Genomic DNA, 17,115 nt, shown 5'->3' on the forward strand with positions numbered 1-17,115 from the left:
TACAAGTACAAAACTGGAAATGAGTTAGTAAATCTACAGCAGGTATTTAGAGAAGAGAGAGGTGTAAATCAATTAATTTAGCATTTAACAAAATGTGTATTTCTGATCATGGTTTATGGGGTGGGTACTTATTTGAAATATCCACATGCAGGATTTGCCACTTATGACATCACATGTGATATACTCAATACTTTGGAGAGCTGTTGAAATTACCTAGTTGAGTCCTTTACTTAAGATGCTATTCATAACATATGTGATTGAGCACCACCATATCTGCACAGATCTCTGCATGTACAACAAAAAAGCGTATTGCAACACTCATGCTGATGATTGTAGAAATTATATTTTACTGTGTGCATGACATAACCTTTTTTGGTTGAATAAGTTTTCATTTTAAGTGTAAAGTAATAATGCTGCTCTCTGTAATACATGTGCACAATACTATCAATAATCAAATTAACGTTTGCAAACCATATTGCAGTTACACAGTATAGTAGCGCCTGATGTGGAATTTACTGTGCAGTTGATAATGAGTACATGTATATTAATTTAATGTGAGTGATGCCATATGTACTGCAGCTTTACTCTATTGTTGTAAAATAAAGTTCTTACAAAGGTTGGCAGGATACTGAAACATGTATTTCATTGTAAGTAATATGAATTAAAAATCTGTGATATATCAATCAGATTGTAAATTTTAACATGATTTCTGTGCATACTAGTTTTAATAAATATGTTAAAAGAAATTGAGATCTCCTTAATCTTAGTCTGAGACTATTCTATGGGATATTTATTGAACCAAAAATGAAAACTTATTCAAAAGGTTATGTCATGCACACAGTAAAATATAATTTCTACAATCATCAACATGAGTGTTGCAATACGCTTTTTTGTTGTACAGAGATCTGTGCAAGATGTATTTCATTGTATGTGCAATAGCGTATGTATATGACATAAATTATTATTATTATTATTATTATTATATTCAGTGCTTGCTGCTATGGTTTGTTCAGTTTGTTCTACATCTGTAGAGACACGCCAGTGTGTGTGTGGTGTGAGAGAGTGTGAGAGAGAGAGAGAGAGAGAGAGAGAGAGAGAGAGAGAGAGAGAGAGAGAGAAAAAAAATACAGTTCTGACATGGACAATTATGCTATATCAAGCATCCTGAGTAATAAACCAAATTTTATGAATATAATTCAACATTGGAGCTAAAGATAAATTTGCCTTAATTGAGCAGAACCATTCAGACTAAATTTGTTTCCTTATGTTTTGTTTGACTAATTTATTTTCCAAAACCAATTACATTTGACAAATTAACATAACCTGAACCATCACGTGCTTGAGTGTGACACAATGTCGCTGCCGTTAGCTGCATTTGTGTCAGTAAAAAGGAGACTATTTAATTCGTTCTCTGATGTTTTCTATGTTGTATAATTTACGGAGACCTCTTCTGCTAAATCGTTTCCTTTGCACACTTGAGCCCATTCATTCCGACAAACTTAAAACACAGGGAAGTGTTTTCACCGATTCGTGGAGGGACCATTGTTCGGGTCACACTAAATTTCAAAGACAACATTGTACTTTATCTTAGACAGGTTTCACAACGTTTTGTCGTGACTGAACACTGGCATGGAGAAAACGTTGGTCCATTGGAAAGACAAAGTGCGTTCTCACAATCCTGACTGCGATTTCTTAAAAAAGTAAAGATACCATTGAAACTAATTTGAATTCTCAAAAAATAATTTCTCTTAAAGCGGTCGTCCTCAACCTCTGGCTACCGCATTAGCATCAGCTGGCATCGACTGTTAGGGAACCATCATTATTTACGGTCTGAGGGTCGGGGGAATGTGAGGGCGTCACTCAAAGAATTTGAAATCTTCAAGGGTGCTCAAAATGTGGAGAGGAAGAAGGCGTGCTTACTTAATTTTTGTTGCGAAATATATTGAAACACCTCTGAGATTGCACCATTGCAGACATCAATTTCACAAAATTTTCGATGCGAGAACATCACTCCTGTCCCTTGGGGTGTTCTAACAGTTTTACTAGTAAAAAAGCAAATGAAAAACACTCTCAGATTGCACCAGCCTGCCCCATTGCACACATCAATTTCTCAAAATATTCCACGCAAGATAGGGGGCAACCCCTCTGACACGTTCCCCCTCAGCCTTTTGCGTGTTCTCTCTCATGTACTTTCAAATTCTGACAAGTCAGCTATCCTAGTGAAAACCCTGTAATGATACTTATCTAAATTTTAAAAAATACTGTATGGTTTGATACTGGTTATAGCGTGAGCTTTAATATCTGTATTTTAGTGTCACTTTGAATTTCCTTTTGTTTTCACCCTTTTCAACCATCATGAGATAGCCGATGATAATCTAGCAGGGTACATCAGGATTTGAAAGGTCTTTACCATTGTTGTATTTTTGTAATTTTACAAATACATGTATTGATATTTAACTTTTCCAAAGGGAGATCAGTCAAAATTTCTGAGTTAGAAAGGGAGTTACTCAAATTCATCACGGTTGGAGGGGGGGGGGGGGTTACTCGAAATTTCGGAGTTCCCGATGAAATTCCTCCGACCCCAGGCCATAAATAATGACGGCTTCCTTGCGTGATATGAGTCTTTGATTTCTTTGAAAGTTGTATCCAGTTAATCAGTTTCTGATGACGATGAAGATGATAAAGAAACCCTATTCCTCAAAAGTGTACTTCTTATGCAACTTATTCATGAAGATACAGCTAATTATTTCAGAGTAAACAAAGTAAACACACTGACCGTGTGCCTTTCTCAGCATAGTAAAACTATGTAAAGCTTATACATACGTGTTGCTGCGATACAATTCGGATTTACAATAGCGTAGAGCTTTGTTAGCCTATTGAGATGAGATTTCATCTTACCAAAGAAATCTAACGTTCATGGGTAACACCGTTGCTGCAAAAGTTGTTGAGGTGTTTACACTTGTCTAAATAGTTTCTAAACTTCAAAATGGCTTATCGGAAGTTGCATGAAAATATTTTTGAAAGCCGGTGATGTAATTTGTTTTATTTGTGTTACACACAATTTGAACCATATCCTGCAATGGCTCAGAAGAGTACAATTGCCATCAACTCATGGCATTGGTGTCAACTCTCTTGGTGTGTCGACTCGAGACTCGGATTTAGCAACCGCGGTAAGAGCACACTTACTTTTACGAATAGTGAAAGTGATTATTAAATATATATGCCTGATGTCTAAGTCTATTACGAATTTGAGTGATGGATAAGCATCGAAGAAACTAGCTGAACCCAATTTAATTTAAATGTCAGCTTTAAACACACATATGACAGGCTAAAGAAAATCAAGAAACAAGAACCAGACCAATCTTCAAATACTTTAATCTTTTGTAGACAACCTTTTATCAAACCTACAAAATTCCTTTGCTTATTCATAAAATGTTACATTTTACCTGCTGTACTTTTAATCGTCGTTAGACCTCAGGAAAAGTCGTCTCTGTCTGTGTGTACAGTCGAAATGTAGAATCATTTACAACAAAGGGAAATACCTATACACCTATGAAAAAAAATCCATATATGATGATTTGATGAAAAATGTTTAGTGTCAGGTTTCAATCATGGAAATTCACATCTCATGTACTTGTGTAATATTGGACGGAAAATAATGGGCCTTTACGATACTATGTCATTTTGGTAGTGGCAGAAGCCGTCCTTAAAGTGCCCACCTTGACGTGGAGTGCAACAGTAACGTCACTGCGTGAATGTCACATCAATGATTTGCCATCATCGTACACACGTCGACTATACAAAATACAATAGCAATTCCAGCTGTTTGAAAAATTACAGCTCGTCGTGAACTACAAGTTTGACTCGACACAGTTTGACACTATACGCATCCCCTGAATATACGTTTAGTCATTGTGAATAACTAGACTATAACAACGATATAGTTTATGTGTGTAATATAAACTAAACGCCTTATACCAAGTGAAAACAAATTCGAGTTCAATATTTTTGGCCAAAGTTCATGAAAATCAAACTTCAGTGACTTTGATCTGGCATCTTTCCTCTATGGCTATCATGATTATATACATGTTCATTATATTTTTTTAAAATTCCGCTTAAGACTCATGATGTATTCATTTTAAAACAACGTGTAAAACAGCAGTGGTTGCATGATCTCAGATAAAAATGATTATTTGAATATCTTGGTGTCCCTCGCCATTTTTTAATTCTTTTGAGCTGCGTAAGCATGTTTTGCATGAAAAAGTTTAAAGGATAACACCTCATAAACAAATTGATAACTACAGATAGTGGATATCAGTGTACAAGCACAACTTCTGAGTCGAATTTCTAATACCTACTTAGCTTAACAACTTTCTCCAAATTGAATTCAAGGTCATGGAGGAGAATGACGAATGTTCTAGACTAATTAAACTCAGGTCATGGGTGGGGAAATGACCTACTTAACAATAAGACTCCTTTAGGCTAATTATATAACATTTTTTTTGTATGATGTCCTACCTTTGCAGGTGAACAACCATAAATGAACCACTACCAGTCTCTTTAAACAATGCGTAATTATTTGGTAAATTCCTCTACATGAATGATTATAAAATGTCCTTATACGAACTCCGAAAGATTATGATATTTGAATAAAAAGTAGTCTATAATTCTAGTCTGAAAGTGAATATACTATCAACACTCATTTTGTCCGATTCTGCGTATCCGTCCTTCAACTTGGCTTCGCGAAAATTTCACATCGTCACTTTGATATGCGATATAATCTCTCACAGTCATCAGATGATGTTGTAACATTCTAAAAATATTAAACCGACGGCCACTTAAACGCCTCAAGAGACTAAGACTTGGTCAACTATGTAATTTTGCTAAAATACATACGTGTTTTGTTTTTTTTTTCCGACGGGGAAATTAACAAACGCTGAAAGAAAATGTTCAAACTGCCGTCAAAGTCGGCAAATTACCAAAACAATTTAAGAAGGTTTCAAGTTTGAGCAAATGGCTAAGTAAATCATGACCTACAACTATTCAAGATAATTTTTTTCCATATTAGAAAGATTAATACAAAAGCTTTCTTCTGTTACTAGGACAATGTCCTGTTTCTCTTCAGCAAACGATGTTTTTTAAATAAACACGATTGGAACTAATTTGGGATAATTGGATCTTCATTTTTTTCAAATTTCTAAAAAGTGTAGGTGCTCCATAGCTGAATGTTGCAATATTACAAATCACTCATAAAGACAAGTGTGTAACTTAAAAAGAAGAGCAGGTGAGCTTACATTTGCAGATTAATCCGACATTACTTCACCTTCTAATTATCCGTAATTAGTTCCAATCGTGTTAAATGCAAGGAAACACATATTATTTAAGAAGTATGTTTTGCTTTGAATTAAAAAAATATCCGTTTGTAGAGAACCTATCTTCAAATATCTTTTCATGGGATGTACATCTCTTCCCTGACTTTCCATTTAGGAGTAATAGATACCTTTGATTTTAAAATACAGCGGTAACTTTTAGCTGTTTCTCATTTTTTTATAAGAGTGTAAAGAAACTCGAAGAATTCAAACACCGTTAGGAGCGACAGCCCGATGAAAAGTCCAAGAGCGCCACCAATATCGCTGACAAGTTGGTACAGCTGAAAGAGAGATTTGAACATTATAGTCAGTAAGCAGTTATTTGCACAACTGACGAGAACGGAGCCATCAAAAAGACATATTATACGCTTGATTGCATTGGCACTACCATTGTTGCCTTTATTATAATTATTACTATTACTATTACTATTTGTTTTAGATATAATTATCCATATAGAAAAAACACACTTTTATGTGAAAATTGAAAAATTCAGAATTGCTTAAATAAGTCTGTTCTCAGAGATATGCAAAATATTGAAAACCTCCACTGATTTTTTTCTTAACAGTTCGTCAAACGTAAAAGCGATGTTAACAACAGTACGTTAAAGGTTATACGTCATCTGTTCCAATTTTGTCCAGTTATCATGAAATAAAATCTAATCGAGCATAGATTTTCAGCGGGTGGCCGCTTTTTAAAAACAGCGCCCTCACATGGGTATTTCGAATACAAGGGAACGCCCCTTTGACCATATATGGGCATATTTAGATTTTAGGTGACTGTATACCTTTAAGCTTTGATTTTCACACACGTTGAATGAAACGATTGACATTGTAACCTGGGATGCAATACACAAAGAAATTTAACTAAAACAACCCCGTAGGAAGGTAATTCTTCTATTCTATCATAATTCAGTTCCTCAAAATATACTGCTAGACTAACAAGATTTTCTCTGAAATGAAAGAAAATGATGTGTTAAGGCCATCAGTTAAAAGACTGATTAATGAGATTGTACATAAACGTGACCATTTGACATTATGACTAGGATACATGGCAAATGCATGACATAAGACTGAACGTGCTCACTCTTTTCAAAAACACCTCTTGGTATAGGAAGTTCTATATCTCTATATTTAATGGATTTTTTAATTGTCTTTTGGTGTGCTGCCTGGTGTTCCAACATTCTGTCAGCATATTTTGATTCAAGGTTTAAGTAAAAAAATTGAAATAAAATATATGACATTAAACAAACAGTTCTGTATAAAAGCAACATTATGCAAATAACCACACACTACATTTGTACAGATTTTCCAATATCAGCGTTTCAAATATCAGTGTAAATAAATTAATACGAAAGACAAACAAAATACTTGCCGTTACACTTACCTCGTACTGTACTTGTCATTGATATTCAGTGTCTTGTTATTCAGTGAATGGATGGTACGAAGCAAGTTCTTCTGCATGTGAAGATATTTATAGGAAAATAATTAGCAATAAAATGAAAATGTAAATATGTATACTACTGATTGCTAATGTTGAAATAGTTCACTCTTTTTTATTGATTTTTCTAGCCGAATGTGGATAACTCAAGCATCTTGGAGAGTTTGACATGAAATGTATCCACTACTCAAAGTATCTAAATTCTCTCTAAAAACGCTATAATCAGTAGGTAGAAGTTCGAATAAGTTAACCATGAAGTCATGCCCCCTTATTTATGACTTTATTAACAACTTAGTAAATTTACTTGATTAGTAGTTGAAGTCGTTAGACCAGACGTAACGACACAAGACGGATATTAAAATACCTATTCGTGATCAGTCTGGGTGAAACTGCCTGTTACCATAACGACGGATTAATGTTAGCATAAACTATCACATATATAATTTCAATGATTACGTTAAGAACAGTCACTTACAAGATAAACATTCGACGGCCAAAGAGCCATTGAAATGCGTTCTTCATAATATTTCTCCCTAGCAGAGTAAAATACAAGGTATGACAAGTAGACAGTAAACAGGTCCAACAATCAATATCATTCAAGGTTAATAAATAATTCATCACGTAAAGGAACAATAATTCATGCCAATAATTTACATCCATACATTAATCAATACCCGCTAACGTTCACGTGCAGGTGCAACATGTTATGTTTGAAGGATGTCAAGTGAATATCATCATCATTTTTGATATTTTTAATAATATTTCTATCACGACTGATGAATCCGAATGTAACCTGGAAAATATGTAACAATATGAAAAGGGTATTTAAAGAATAACTAACAGCTTTAGGACATACTATTATCAATGCACCAATACACCTATATCCCTTTATGAGATATATTAAAACTAAGTGTCAAGCAACATGCTAACGTTGTGTTTGAAGTGGCTCCCGAGATCCCTTCACAGACTTAGCATGAAATATTTCGTAGAACGTCTTACACCGAGTACATAAATGTAGCAGAATTTTGACCAGTATGGTTATCGGTTATATACTACGATTCGTATTTTGTCGACTCGTATGAGTCGACAGTGACGATTATATCAATAGCAATCATAACCATCAGTAATTGAAAATCACAGGTAAAAGTCACATTACATTGATATTGTATACGATATTGGTCAGCACATTACTCCATGTAGGCTAATTGGTGATGAAAACAAATTAAAAAGCCAAAAAACTAGACTATTAAACATAAATGAAAACCTTAGCTACAAGAGATGAGCACATTGATGTATGGCGTAATCACTCACCTGCAAGACTGAGGACAGTCACAGGGAAGTAGGTCCTCTCGGTGGAAGTAGTAAATTATCTGTTTACACATATCTATGATATAGAAAAGGAACACCTGTCGTTAACGTAATTAATTATAGCAAATCTTTCATAGCCATGTTTACTTTTAAGTGGTTATTGCTTATATTTTTTCGCAAGCCAATTTTAAGACGTTATCTACTAATCTAAAGAACATGGGGATTGAGATACATCAGTGGGACGTTTTCTGGAATGTTGGTTGACATGGACTTAGTACAACAGAAAAAGATCTCTGTAGCTAGGACTTTCCCTAACATTTAGATCTATACGATGTTATTTTTCAATGAATAACTCTGAATGCAATGACTATCTCGCTATGATTTATCCTCCAGAATTGGAGATTAAAGAAACTACAAGAAACGGCTTCTTCTGCTTCATATCTGGACATTTTACTTGAATTTGATTCTAATGGTCACCTTTCTACTAGGCTATGTGACAAGAGAGATGATTTCAACTTTAGTATAATAAATTTTCCACACCTTATCAGTAATATTCCACTCTCACCAGCTTATGGGGTATAAATTCCCCATCTTATTCGATATGCAAGAGCTTTTTGGCAGGTTGTCGCAAGCTGGTAGATAAATACTATAATCTCTCTTCGACAAAATATCGCTAATGGCATCGGTGACATTGGGCTTAGTTAGTGACCACTACCTACCTGACTTACAGGTTGATATATGGCGGGTGCCACATGTGGGGCAGGATGCGCTTACCATTTTCGAAACACCTGACATCACTTCTTGGTCTTTTGGCCAGAGGTCCACATGTCCTCTTTCATGAATTTGACTTTGTGTACCGTCTATTTACTGTCTGTTCTGTTCTGTGCTGTTTTATGTCTATGTTTACAACTAATGTCTTACGAATTCTGACCTAGTGTTATTGGATTATGGATTGGTATGATTGCGATTATTTTAGTAAATGCCGGGATATCGTCTGCATGAAGACCTAGTCTAAATCTTATGTACTTCTTTAAAGGGCAGAGTCCAGCGCCGTGGGCGGCACAGTAGCAACGTGGTAGTGACGTTGGTTGTTGGCAAACACTGGGCGGGATGGTTAACACTTGCTCAGTCTTGGCCTTATCAGAGAATACAAACTATCTGCTACACCAGGGCCTACCGATTATCACCTTTGCCAGAATATTAGGGAAGTGTCCATGGTTCATACAATTCGAGCCTACCTATAAGGGACTGGTCAGTTTCTTCGGCCTGGGGGGGGGGGGCCGGTGGATTATTTTTTGCCGACGTCAAAAAGTGGCTGACCCCCCTATTCCAAATTTTGAAAACAGGGTGACCCCCCTATTCCAAATTTTGAAAACAGGGTGACCCCCCCCCGCACGCGACAACTGTAATATGTAATAATATAATACTGTAATATATATATATATATATATATATATATATATATATATATATATATATATATATATATATATATATATATATATTATATTTTACATACATTTATATTTTAAGTCATTCTGTGTTTTAATGAAATTGTTGGCATGTCAGTTGTAAGATAGGAATTTCAAAGTGTCAATCTTAAAGTTTGAATACAGTACATTTGAATGAGCTGTGAAGTATTTCACACTTTCTATGCTTAACCAGATGTCCTGAACTGTTGTACAGAAATGGATGTCAATCATTAATATCAAACAGGAAAAAGCAGTAAATCAAAAACTTTGATGGGTGTTAAGACTTGCCAGCCATCCAATTAAATCTCCTGAGGAACCATAGAGAGGCATTTTAGCCAAATCTGATGTGTGCAGAGTCTGAGATGACCTTTTCTTGTAACACTGATATTTGTGCATGTTGCTTTCTCATACTGAATTCTCATAGAGAGAACAGAAAAAATCAGGAATTTGTCATGCTTTTCATATGAAATGCAGATTTCATAATAGTACACTTTCACTTAGCCATATCTCTGATTTATCAAAGTATGGCGCCCGAAGGGCGCGGAGCAATATATGAAACATCCTGATATCTCTGATATATATGTCTTGTATATTAAAGTAATGCACAGGAAGGGTGTGCTGAAAAATTTCTGATATATTAAAGTAATGCACTCGAAGAGCATGCTGAAAAATATTGAAATAATAATCTCTGATATATGTATGCCTGATATGTTAAAGTTGGGCGTGCTGAAAAATATGTCTGATTATTAAAGTTACGCGCCCGAAGGGCGCGCCGAAAAATGCAACTGGATGAAATTTGTGGCTGACACGATGCATTTTAGGCAATGATGAGCCTGTGTCGAAATTCAAAAACACACTGACCCCCCTATTGGGCATTTCAAAAACATGGTGACCCCCCCTATCACCAAAGTCAAAAACAGGGTGACCCCCCCATGAATCCACCGGCCCCCCCCCCAGGCCGAAGAAACTGACCAGTCCTAACTAGGGTTTGTGAGTGGCCAAAGGGCTGTGGTCTGGCCGACAGACCTACCCCTCGACTGTGATGTCTTCGCTAGGTGACTGGATGCCGTATGTTGTGAGTTCGAATCCGATCGAAAATTTACTGAATTCAAATCACAGTCGTTTGTAGTTGGATAGACAGCGATGGCTGCTGTGCATGCAATAGAAATATAGGGAGTTGGGAAAAAGAATGGCCGCGCACATATCGCCGAGTTCGGACACGAATTTCCCTCATACAATTTACTCAATAAAACAGCTACGATGCATGACTTTCAACACATCTCTGAATTTCTGCCAACTTTTTTGCGTCTGAGGTGTGCATATTCTGTTGTGATTTCCAACGGGACCCGGTTTTCAACCCCGGCTTTCAACATGGAACGGCGGGTAATTTGAATGTGAAGGCTCTGTGGTGGAAACCAGTCGTCGAAATGGACATATCCGAGCCTCGGAAGGAAGATACAAAACGAAGGTCTTGACTTAGTTCAGGAGAGAATTTCCTCGAGCACTGTATTGAGTTCAAATCTAGCTGAGTGTCTCGTGTTCGGTACAAGCGCGCTCACTAGAAATAAACAAAAAGGGAAAGTCAGGCAAATAAATTATAGTCTCTAAGAACGGCAGCAGATTGTGATCGTAAGCAATCGTAAGTTAGAACCTTCTACTGTTTGTTGCTTTATGGCTTTTTAGTAGGCAATGTTGTAGATAATAGCCGGTCACCGATAAAGAACGCCGAGATTACACGCAGCTTGCAACCGGTACCGGCTATAAGACGCATGGAAAAAATAACAAGAAGAAATGCAAAAAAAAATTATGAATTTGAGAAACAAATCTTCACCAATTCGTATTTTCAGTGTAAGTTTAGGTATTTCGAAACTAATCACAGAAAAGGGTGAAGAAATTTTGAGAAAACTGATCTAAAACGTTACGATCCCCAGTTAGAGCTTGGTATGTAATGGCATGACCCGAAGTATAGTAAGCGCAGGTTGCATATCCGGTTACCTCGGATAGGTAACCTCGGAAAACATCGACGACCGTTTGTAATATGCAAATGCATGTGACAGAGACGTAGAGGAAAAGTTGTCCGTAGTTCCATAGATCATATTTGAATACCATATACGCTGCTTTTCACGATATGTAAGCCAGAAAACTTCAACAATAGGAAACAACAAGTAATCTGTAGTCAATGGTCAGTCAAGTATTTTGAAATACATTGGTAATGAGTCCTGCAGGACTGCTGTGCAGGGCCGCGGCCGTCGTCGATGAGTGTGGATGATCAATCAAACAACGCAATGTTGACGTAGCCATGTGACAGTGGTAACGATGTGATCAACGCTGAAATTTCAAGTCCACTCAGCTCAACTGAATTGAATCAACTGATATAAACAATGACCAAACTTGTCACAATGCCAAAGGTAATTCCTCAAAATGTGAGAGAAAAGATTCAGTTTCGATGTCTGAAGGAAGAAATGAAATTTTGATTGCCTTCCAAACGGCGTGTGTGAAGACTTTCAATGTTCATAACTTTTACAGGTCCACATACAAAACGTTTTTTTAGGACCACCAATCACTCCAAAGAAAATGCCGTTTCTTGCGTGTTCATTACATGTGTGTACGTTGTATGTGGTTGTGTATGCGTATGTTTAGGTACATAACGGTGATTTTAGTGATAAGTCTGTACGCTTTGTTAGTTGTGCTCCGCAGGGATCAAGATCGCCCAGGCCGCAATTTGAATTTTAGTAATCATGATTGGCAGCATACATTAGCATTTACAACAGAGGTCAAATGGACATTCTGGAGCCACGCTTTGTGAAAATATGCGTTCTCTGTATTAAATAACAGTGTTTTCAACGTTTTCTCGACATAAAGGCAGTCGCTATACATTCACAGGTGTCATGTATGAGATTGGACGGAAATTAACGCCGTTCACACGTCGAATTTCTGGAAATCTCGGAGCAAATCGAGTGCGTCTTACCCATAGCGTGGCTTTTTCACATATGCATAGTCTTACTATAATCCCCCTTTTGTAGGGGACTTTGGCGTTTAAACAGGATTTTGACACCTTAAAGCACATTACGGTTTTAAAATAGAACATACGAAATTATTTGCAGTAAAAGTGCTTTTGAGTGCCCTATTGCATCAGATGAACGCAGGAGTTTAAGAAAACGGCCATACATATGGCAAAATAATCACCATTACACCCATCCGTAATTCAATAACACCAGTTTAAAATTCGCAATATATAGTCCATTGTTATGAACAAAGACACAAAACAGCACAGAACAGAAAGTAAATTACCGGTACACACAACAAGTCAAATTCATGAAAGAAAGATATATGGACTTCTGGAAAAAAGACTAAGAAGTGATGTCAGGAGTTTCGAAATAGTACGTTCATCCCGCCACATGATATCAATATGTAAGTCAAATAGGTAGTGGTCACCAACTAAGGTCAATGCCATCAACGATCGTTTGTCGAAGATAGATATCATACTTATCCACCGCCTTGTGATACCTACCAAAAAGCGTTTGAATTTAGAGACAAGTCTTTCTCTGATTTAAAAGTTTGTGAAAGAAATGGCTATGTCTCTCTGCAAATCACCATATGAACTGCATCTCTTGCATATCGATCACAAAGTTTGAGTGCAAGCTTATTGCCAGTAAGAAGTCAGCAAATAAAACCACACTGAACCACAGTCATTCGACCATACATTTCTCATAATAAAAGCGAGCGCAAAGTGGAATTTAAACGATTTAAAGAATAAATCGGATCTTCTATGCAGACATAAAGTCATGAATATTAATCTTATATAACGAATTTAGCGCTAGAACACATTCTTTGTTGCATATTTCTATGAAATAGATCTACAATACAAGCTATCTAGGGGCGTTTTATTCTCCAAAGGACGTCAAATGAATACATTGACGTGTGCACCTCGCATCTGTAGTTACACCCAAGTTTTTTTCTGGATTCAGGAATACCGATATTTGATTAGCTGGCACGCATAGTCTCATCAAGATTACTGCATATGCAGTAGTTTCAAAACCCAGTAGCGACGTAACTTTACGTTCAACTTGCCTTGTGTTTTGTTGAGAATTTGACATCGTGGACCGTCCATCTCAGAGGTATCTATACATCCACAGTATTTTAACATGTTTCGCTGAACGCATGCTCTTTGACAATTTCTGAGATAAAAATAATGTTATTTTACATTAACTATCGATTGCACAGCACATAAAAGTAAGTATAAGTAGGTATCCTTGAACGAAAGAATAACACCATCAACTGCAAATGTCACTGCTTCTTTCCGTTTATTTTTGGATGGCTGAATACATCTATATATTTTCAGATAACTGCAGAAACGTTGCCATGGGGAAGCTCAGCAGAAGTTGATTTTTAAAGGCCTCTTTTTGCCATTGATTAAAACAAAAGTAAAAATATGATTGCGATTTTTAACATGTAGGAAATGCAGTGATTTCATCTTCTAGGGCACATTTTACCTTACCTGCTCCATTTCTAGCCAATTGACTAAATAAACACAACTTTCAAAGGAGAACAAAGGAATGCAATAAGCATAAAAACATGCAACCTGTTCACGGCCGCAAGATCTCTGCATTAATTAGTATGCCTACTCAGACCTTGCACACAAAAGCGTTGATGTTTAACACCTGTCGGTGGTTATGAGAAAGATATATTCAGTTGCCCTATTAATTTTTCAGATTAAATCAATATCTGATTACTATACATTTCTTGTATAGGGCAAATATCATCCTTTTCACGCACATTTTGACACGCCCAATTTTGGAATGAATAAAGTCATATGGAATTGAATCTTCTTGAATAAATTGAATCTTTAATCTTGTAGTGTTTAGATGACCTAGTCTACCATCTTTAACCCTTGACACCTAGCTATTCCACAATTAAGTTCAAGGAAACAGTAAACCCGTTTCGTTTCGATATTAAACTACTACTATACATTTCTTTAGAAGGCCAACATCAGCCTTTTGTTTTGTTTTTGTTGCTTTAAACCGCGATACTATGGACAACTATCAAAACAAATGGAGAAGATAGGAAACATAATGCAGTACTGTACTGTAAGTATGAAACGAACAGGGCCACTCTCGCATGGACACAAGGTATCCCTTTCTGTCAAACGAATTTTGCAAAAGGTTCAAAGAAACTGAACAGCTATCGGTGTGTTAATACGCCGTTTAAAACGTCAATCGACTGAATATGTGCAGTTTCAGAGAAGCTTTGTTTTCAAATATTTATGCTCAGCGCAGTGAAGATGAACCTACTTCACTTCGACCCTCTTGTCCGTTCTCGAAAGATACTTAACAGTGTACCTTGTCTTTGTTAGAGTCACGGAGTAAGAAAAAGTTCCTATACTCATATTATTTGACAGGTCGAAAAAGTTTGTTTGTTCTTTCGATACAGTATTAGTTTGCAATCTTCTCTGTTGGAATACTGTTGGATTTAAAACACTCACACGTTGCCTTACATCACCTACAGACCAATGTAATTTATCAATGTAATAAACACATTTTCTTTTTCACATTGATAATGAATGAATCGGAACACAAACTCAGAAAGTACATACCACAACCGAGTACAACTGCCCGTTGAAAGTTTTGTCAAGGTCTTTCTGACTTGTTCCTTCTGTGCAGTTACCATATGGATGAGGCTGTCTAGTCAAAAATATCTGAAAGAATAAGTCAAATAATATTTGTAAGAAACATTTTCGAGGAATTATTTTGGGATAAACATCGAGATGACAACATTTAAAAGAGATTAAGTTTAGACATGGCAAATTATTATAAACACACAGTCAAATCCGTGAAAGAAAGACCATATAGTGATGTCCGGTGCTTTGAAAAGTAACTCCCACCATACATCAATCGAATGTCATATCACAATGTGGTGACAGTCCAGGTACTATTATCAGCTATTACATATGTACCAAACTTTACTTAACCGGAGCGCGCGTATTCTATTCACTAGCTGGTATTGCACTGCGGTGCAAACACCGAAAACATTGTGCCATTGCCTTATGTTAATGAGCAATGGTGACTGGGACTGTTTTGTTTGCAGACAAGTATAATTTTATAAACAAACCCAAAATGGTTGTCTGCAAGTGCGAAATACGTTCGGCTTGGAAGATTCCAGAGACGATAGTCATGACAAAGCTTAGGCCAGCCAATGAAAACACAGATTGTTTTGTGCGTTCTCTTCCAACTGTGATTGCATGAAAGGCTTGAGGCCAGAACTGTTCTGCAAGTACATTAGTCTTTGACTCGTAAAAAAGTAAACAATATTGTTATTGAGCTGTACTAGAAGTATTTCCACTTGAGCCCATAATCGTGTGTAAGAATAAAACTTACATATATTCACAAATATTTGCAAAACACAAGCTTAAGCATAAATGTATAGTCATTTAAGGTCTTACAAGACGTACTGTAATATATTTGAACTGACTTTTGTATTTCTTTTAAGCTAGCCGGAGTTAGCGATGTAGCCGACTTGTGCTCGATACCACGTCCTTGCTGCAGGTACTAGTAATTAGGTGCTCCAGGTTTCGAGTTCGAATCTGATTGAAATATTGCTAACAATTTGGTATAGGAACAATCAAAATCCGGTTTCTTCAAATAACAATGAAATCGATGAATATGGTTTTACCGCGCCTGTTTTCTCATTTTCTGTCCAAACGTATAAATATTGTCTAACAGTGTACATATAGCATTAGAAAGGTTATTTGAAATAACCTAGCCCAGATGTGTTCAAATGATTATTGAAATTGGACGGACAAATTCTGTCGGCCTATTGTTCTATACTTGCTTAAAACGATCGTTATCTCATATAGTATATATGTCCGATAGACTTTCAATTTGTTAAATTAGTTCTTCCGTACGATACTACTACCATTTCGTCGAAGTGATGCTAACGCTTACCGAAGTGTGACCACAGATCGTTTTCACACATTGGCATTAACGAGTAACTTTGATTTGAATGATTTTCAACTTGCAAGTCAAATATGGCTGCCGCAGACCGAGTAGCCTATACAAAAACTGTACCTGATTCGAACGAATTCATCACCAAGTATTCGAAATAGTGACATTTCCATTTACAATAGGGGTTAATAGCGGGAATCAAAACATCTCTCCGAAGAGTGAAAGGTATTTTTGGGAAGTAAACTGAAACAATATACTACTAGCGGGGCTAGCAGTATAAAGTGACTATATAGGTGTAATATCGAGCTATTGTGATTTGTGACGTAAACGTCAGTCTCTCTATGGAAGAATAAAAAAGATACCTCACGCAAACCGATGTATGTCTCTGTACCGGGCTGGATTGTTATTCCATCCTGAGTGTTTATAGACTCAGAATCTTCTGGTGCTGTTATGTGACACGTATTCCAGCCTGCCGTCCGTAGATACTGATGTACTCATCTTGTTCTATAAAAGAGTCAATTTAAGACCATGGTTTTGTCCACTTCGACTGACGTAAAGTGGCTCCGTATCATTGCGAGATCCTGGAA

At 36.5% G+C, this 17,115-nt stretch overlaps 1 long non-coding RNA gene across 1 annotated transcript; it reads right to left on the reverse strand.

Moving 5' to 3' along the window:
- Positions 1 to 5,541: 5,541 nt before the first annotated feature.
- On the reverse strand, positions 5,542 to 6,826 carry LOC139126587 (uncharacterized). Its single transcript, XR_011550646.1, has 3 exons — positions 6,754 to 6,826; positions 6,244 to 6,319; positions 5,542 to 5,650 (listed from the first exon to the last, which is right to left on the reverse strand). It is a non-coding gene; the product is annotated as an uncharacterized lncRNA (long non-coding RNA).
- Between the last annotated feature and the right edge of the window lie 10,289 nt (positions 6,827 to 17,115).

The sequence above is a fragment of the Ptychodera flava genome, unplaced genomic scaffold (genome assembly GCF_041260155.1).
Source record: "Ptychodera flava strain L36383 unplaced genomic scaffold, AS_Pfla_20210202 Scaffold_103__1_contigs__length_275955_pilon, whole genome shotgun sequence".
Classification (NCBI taxonomy): domain Eukaryota; kingdom Metazoa; phylum Hemichordata; class Enteropneusta; family Ptychoderidae; genus Ptychodera; species Ptychodera flava.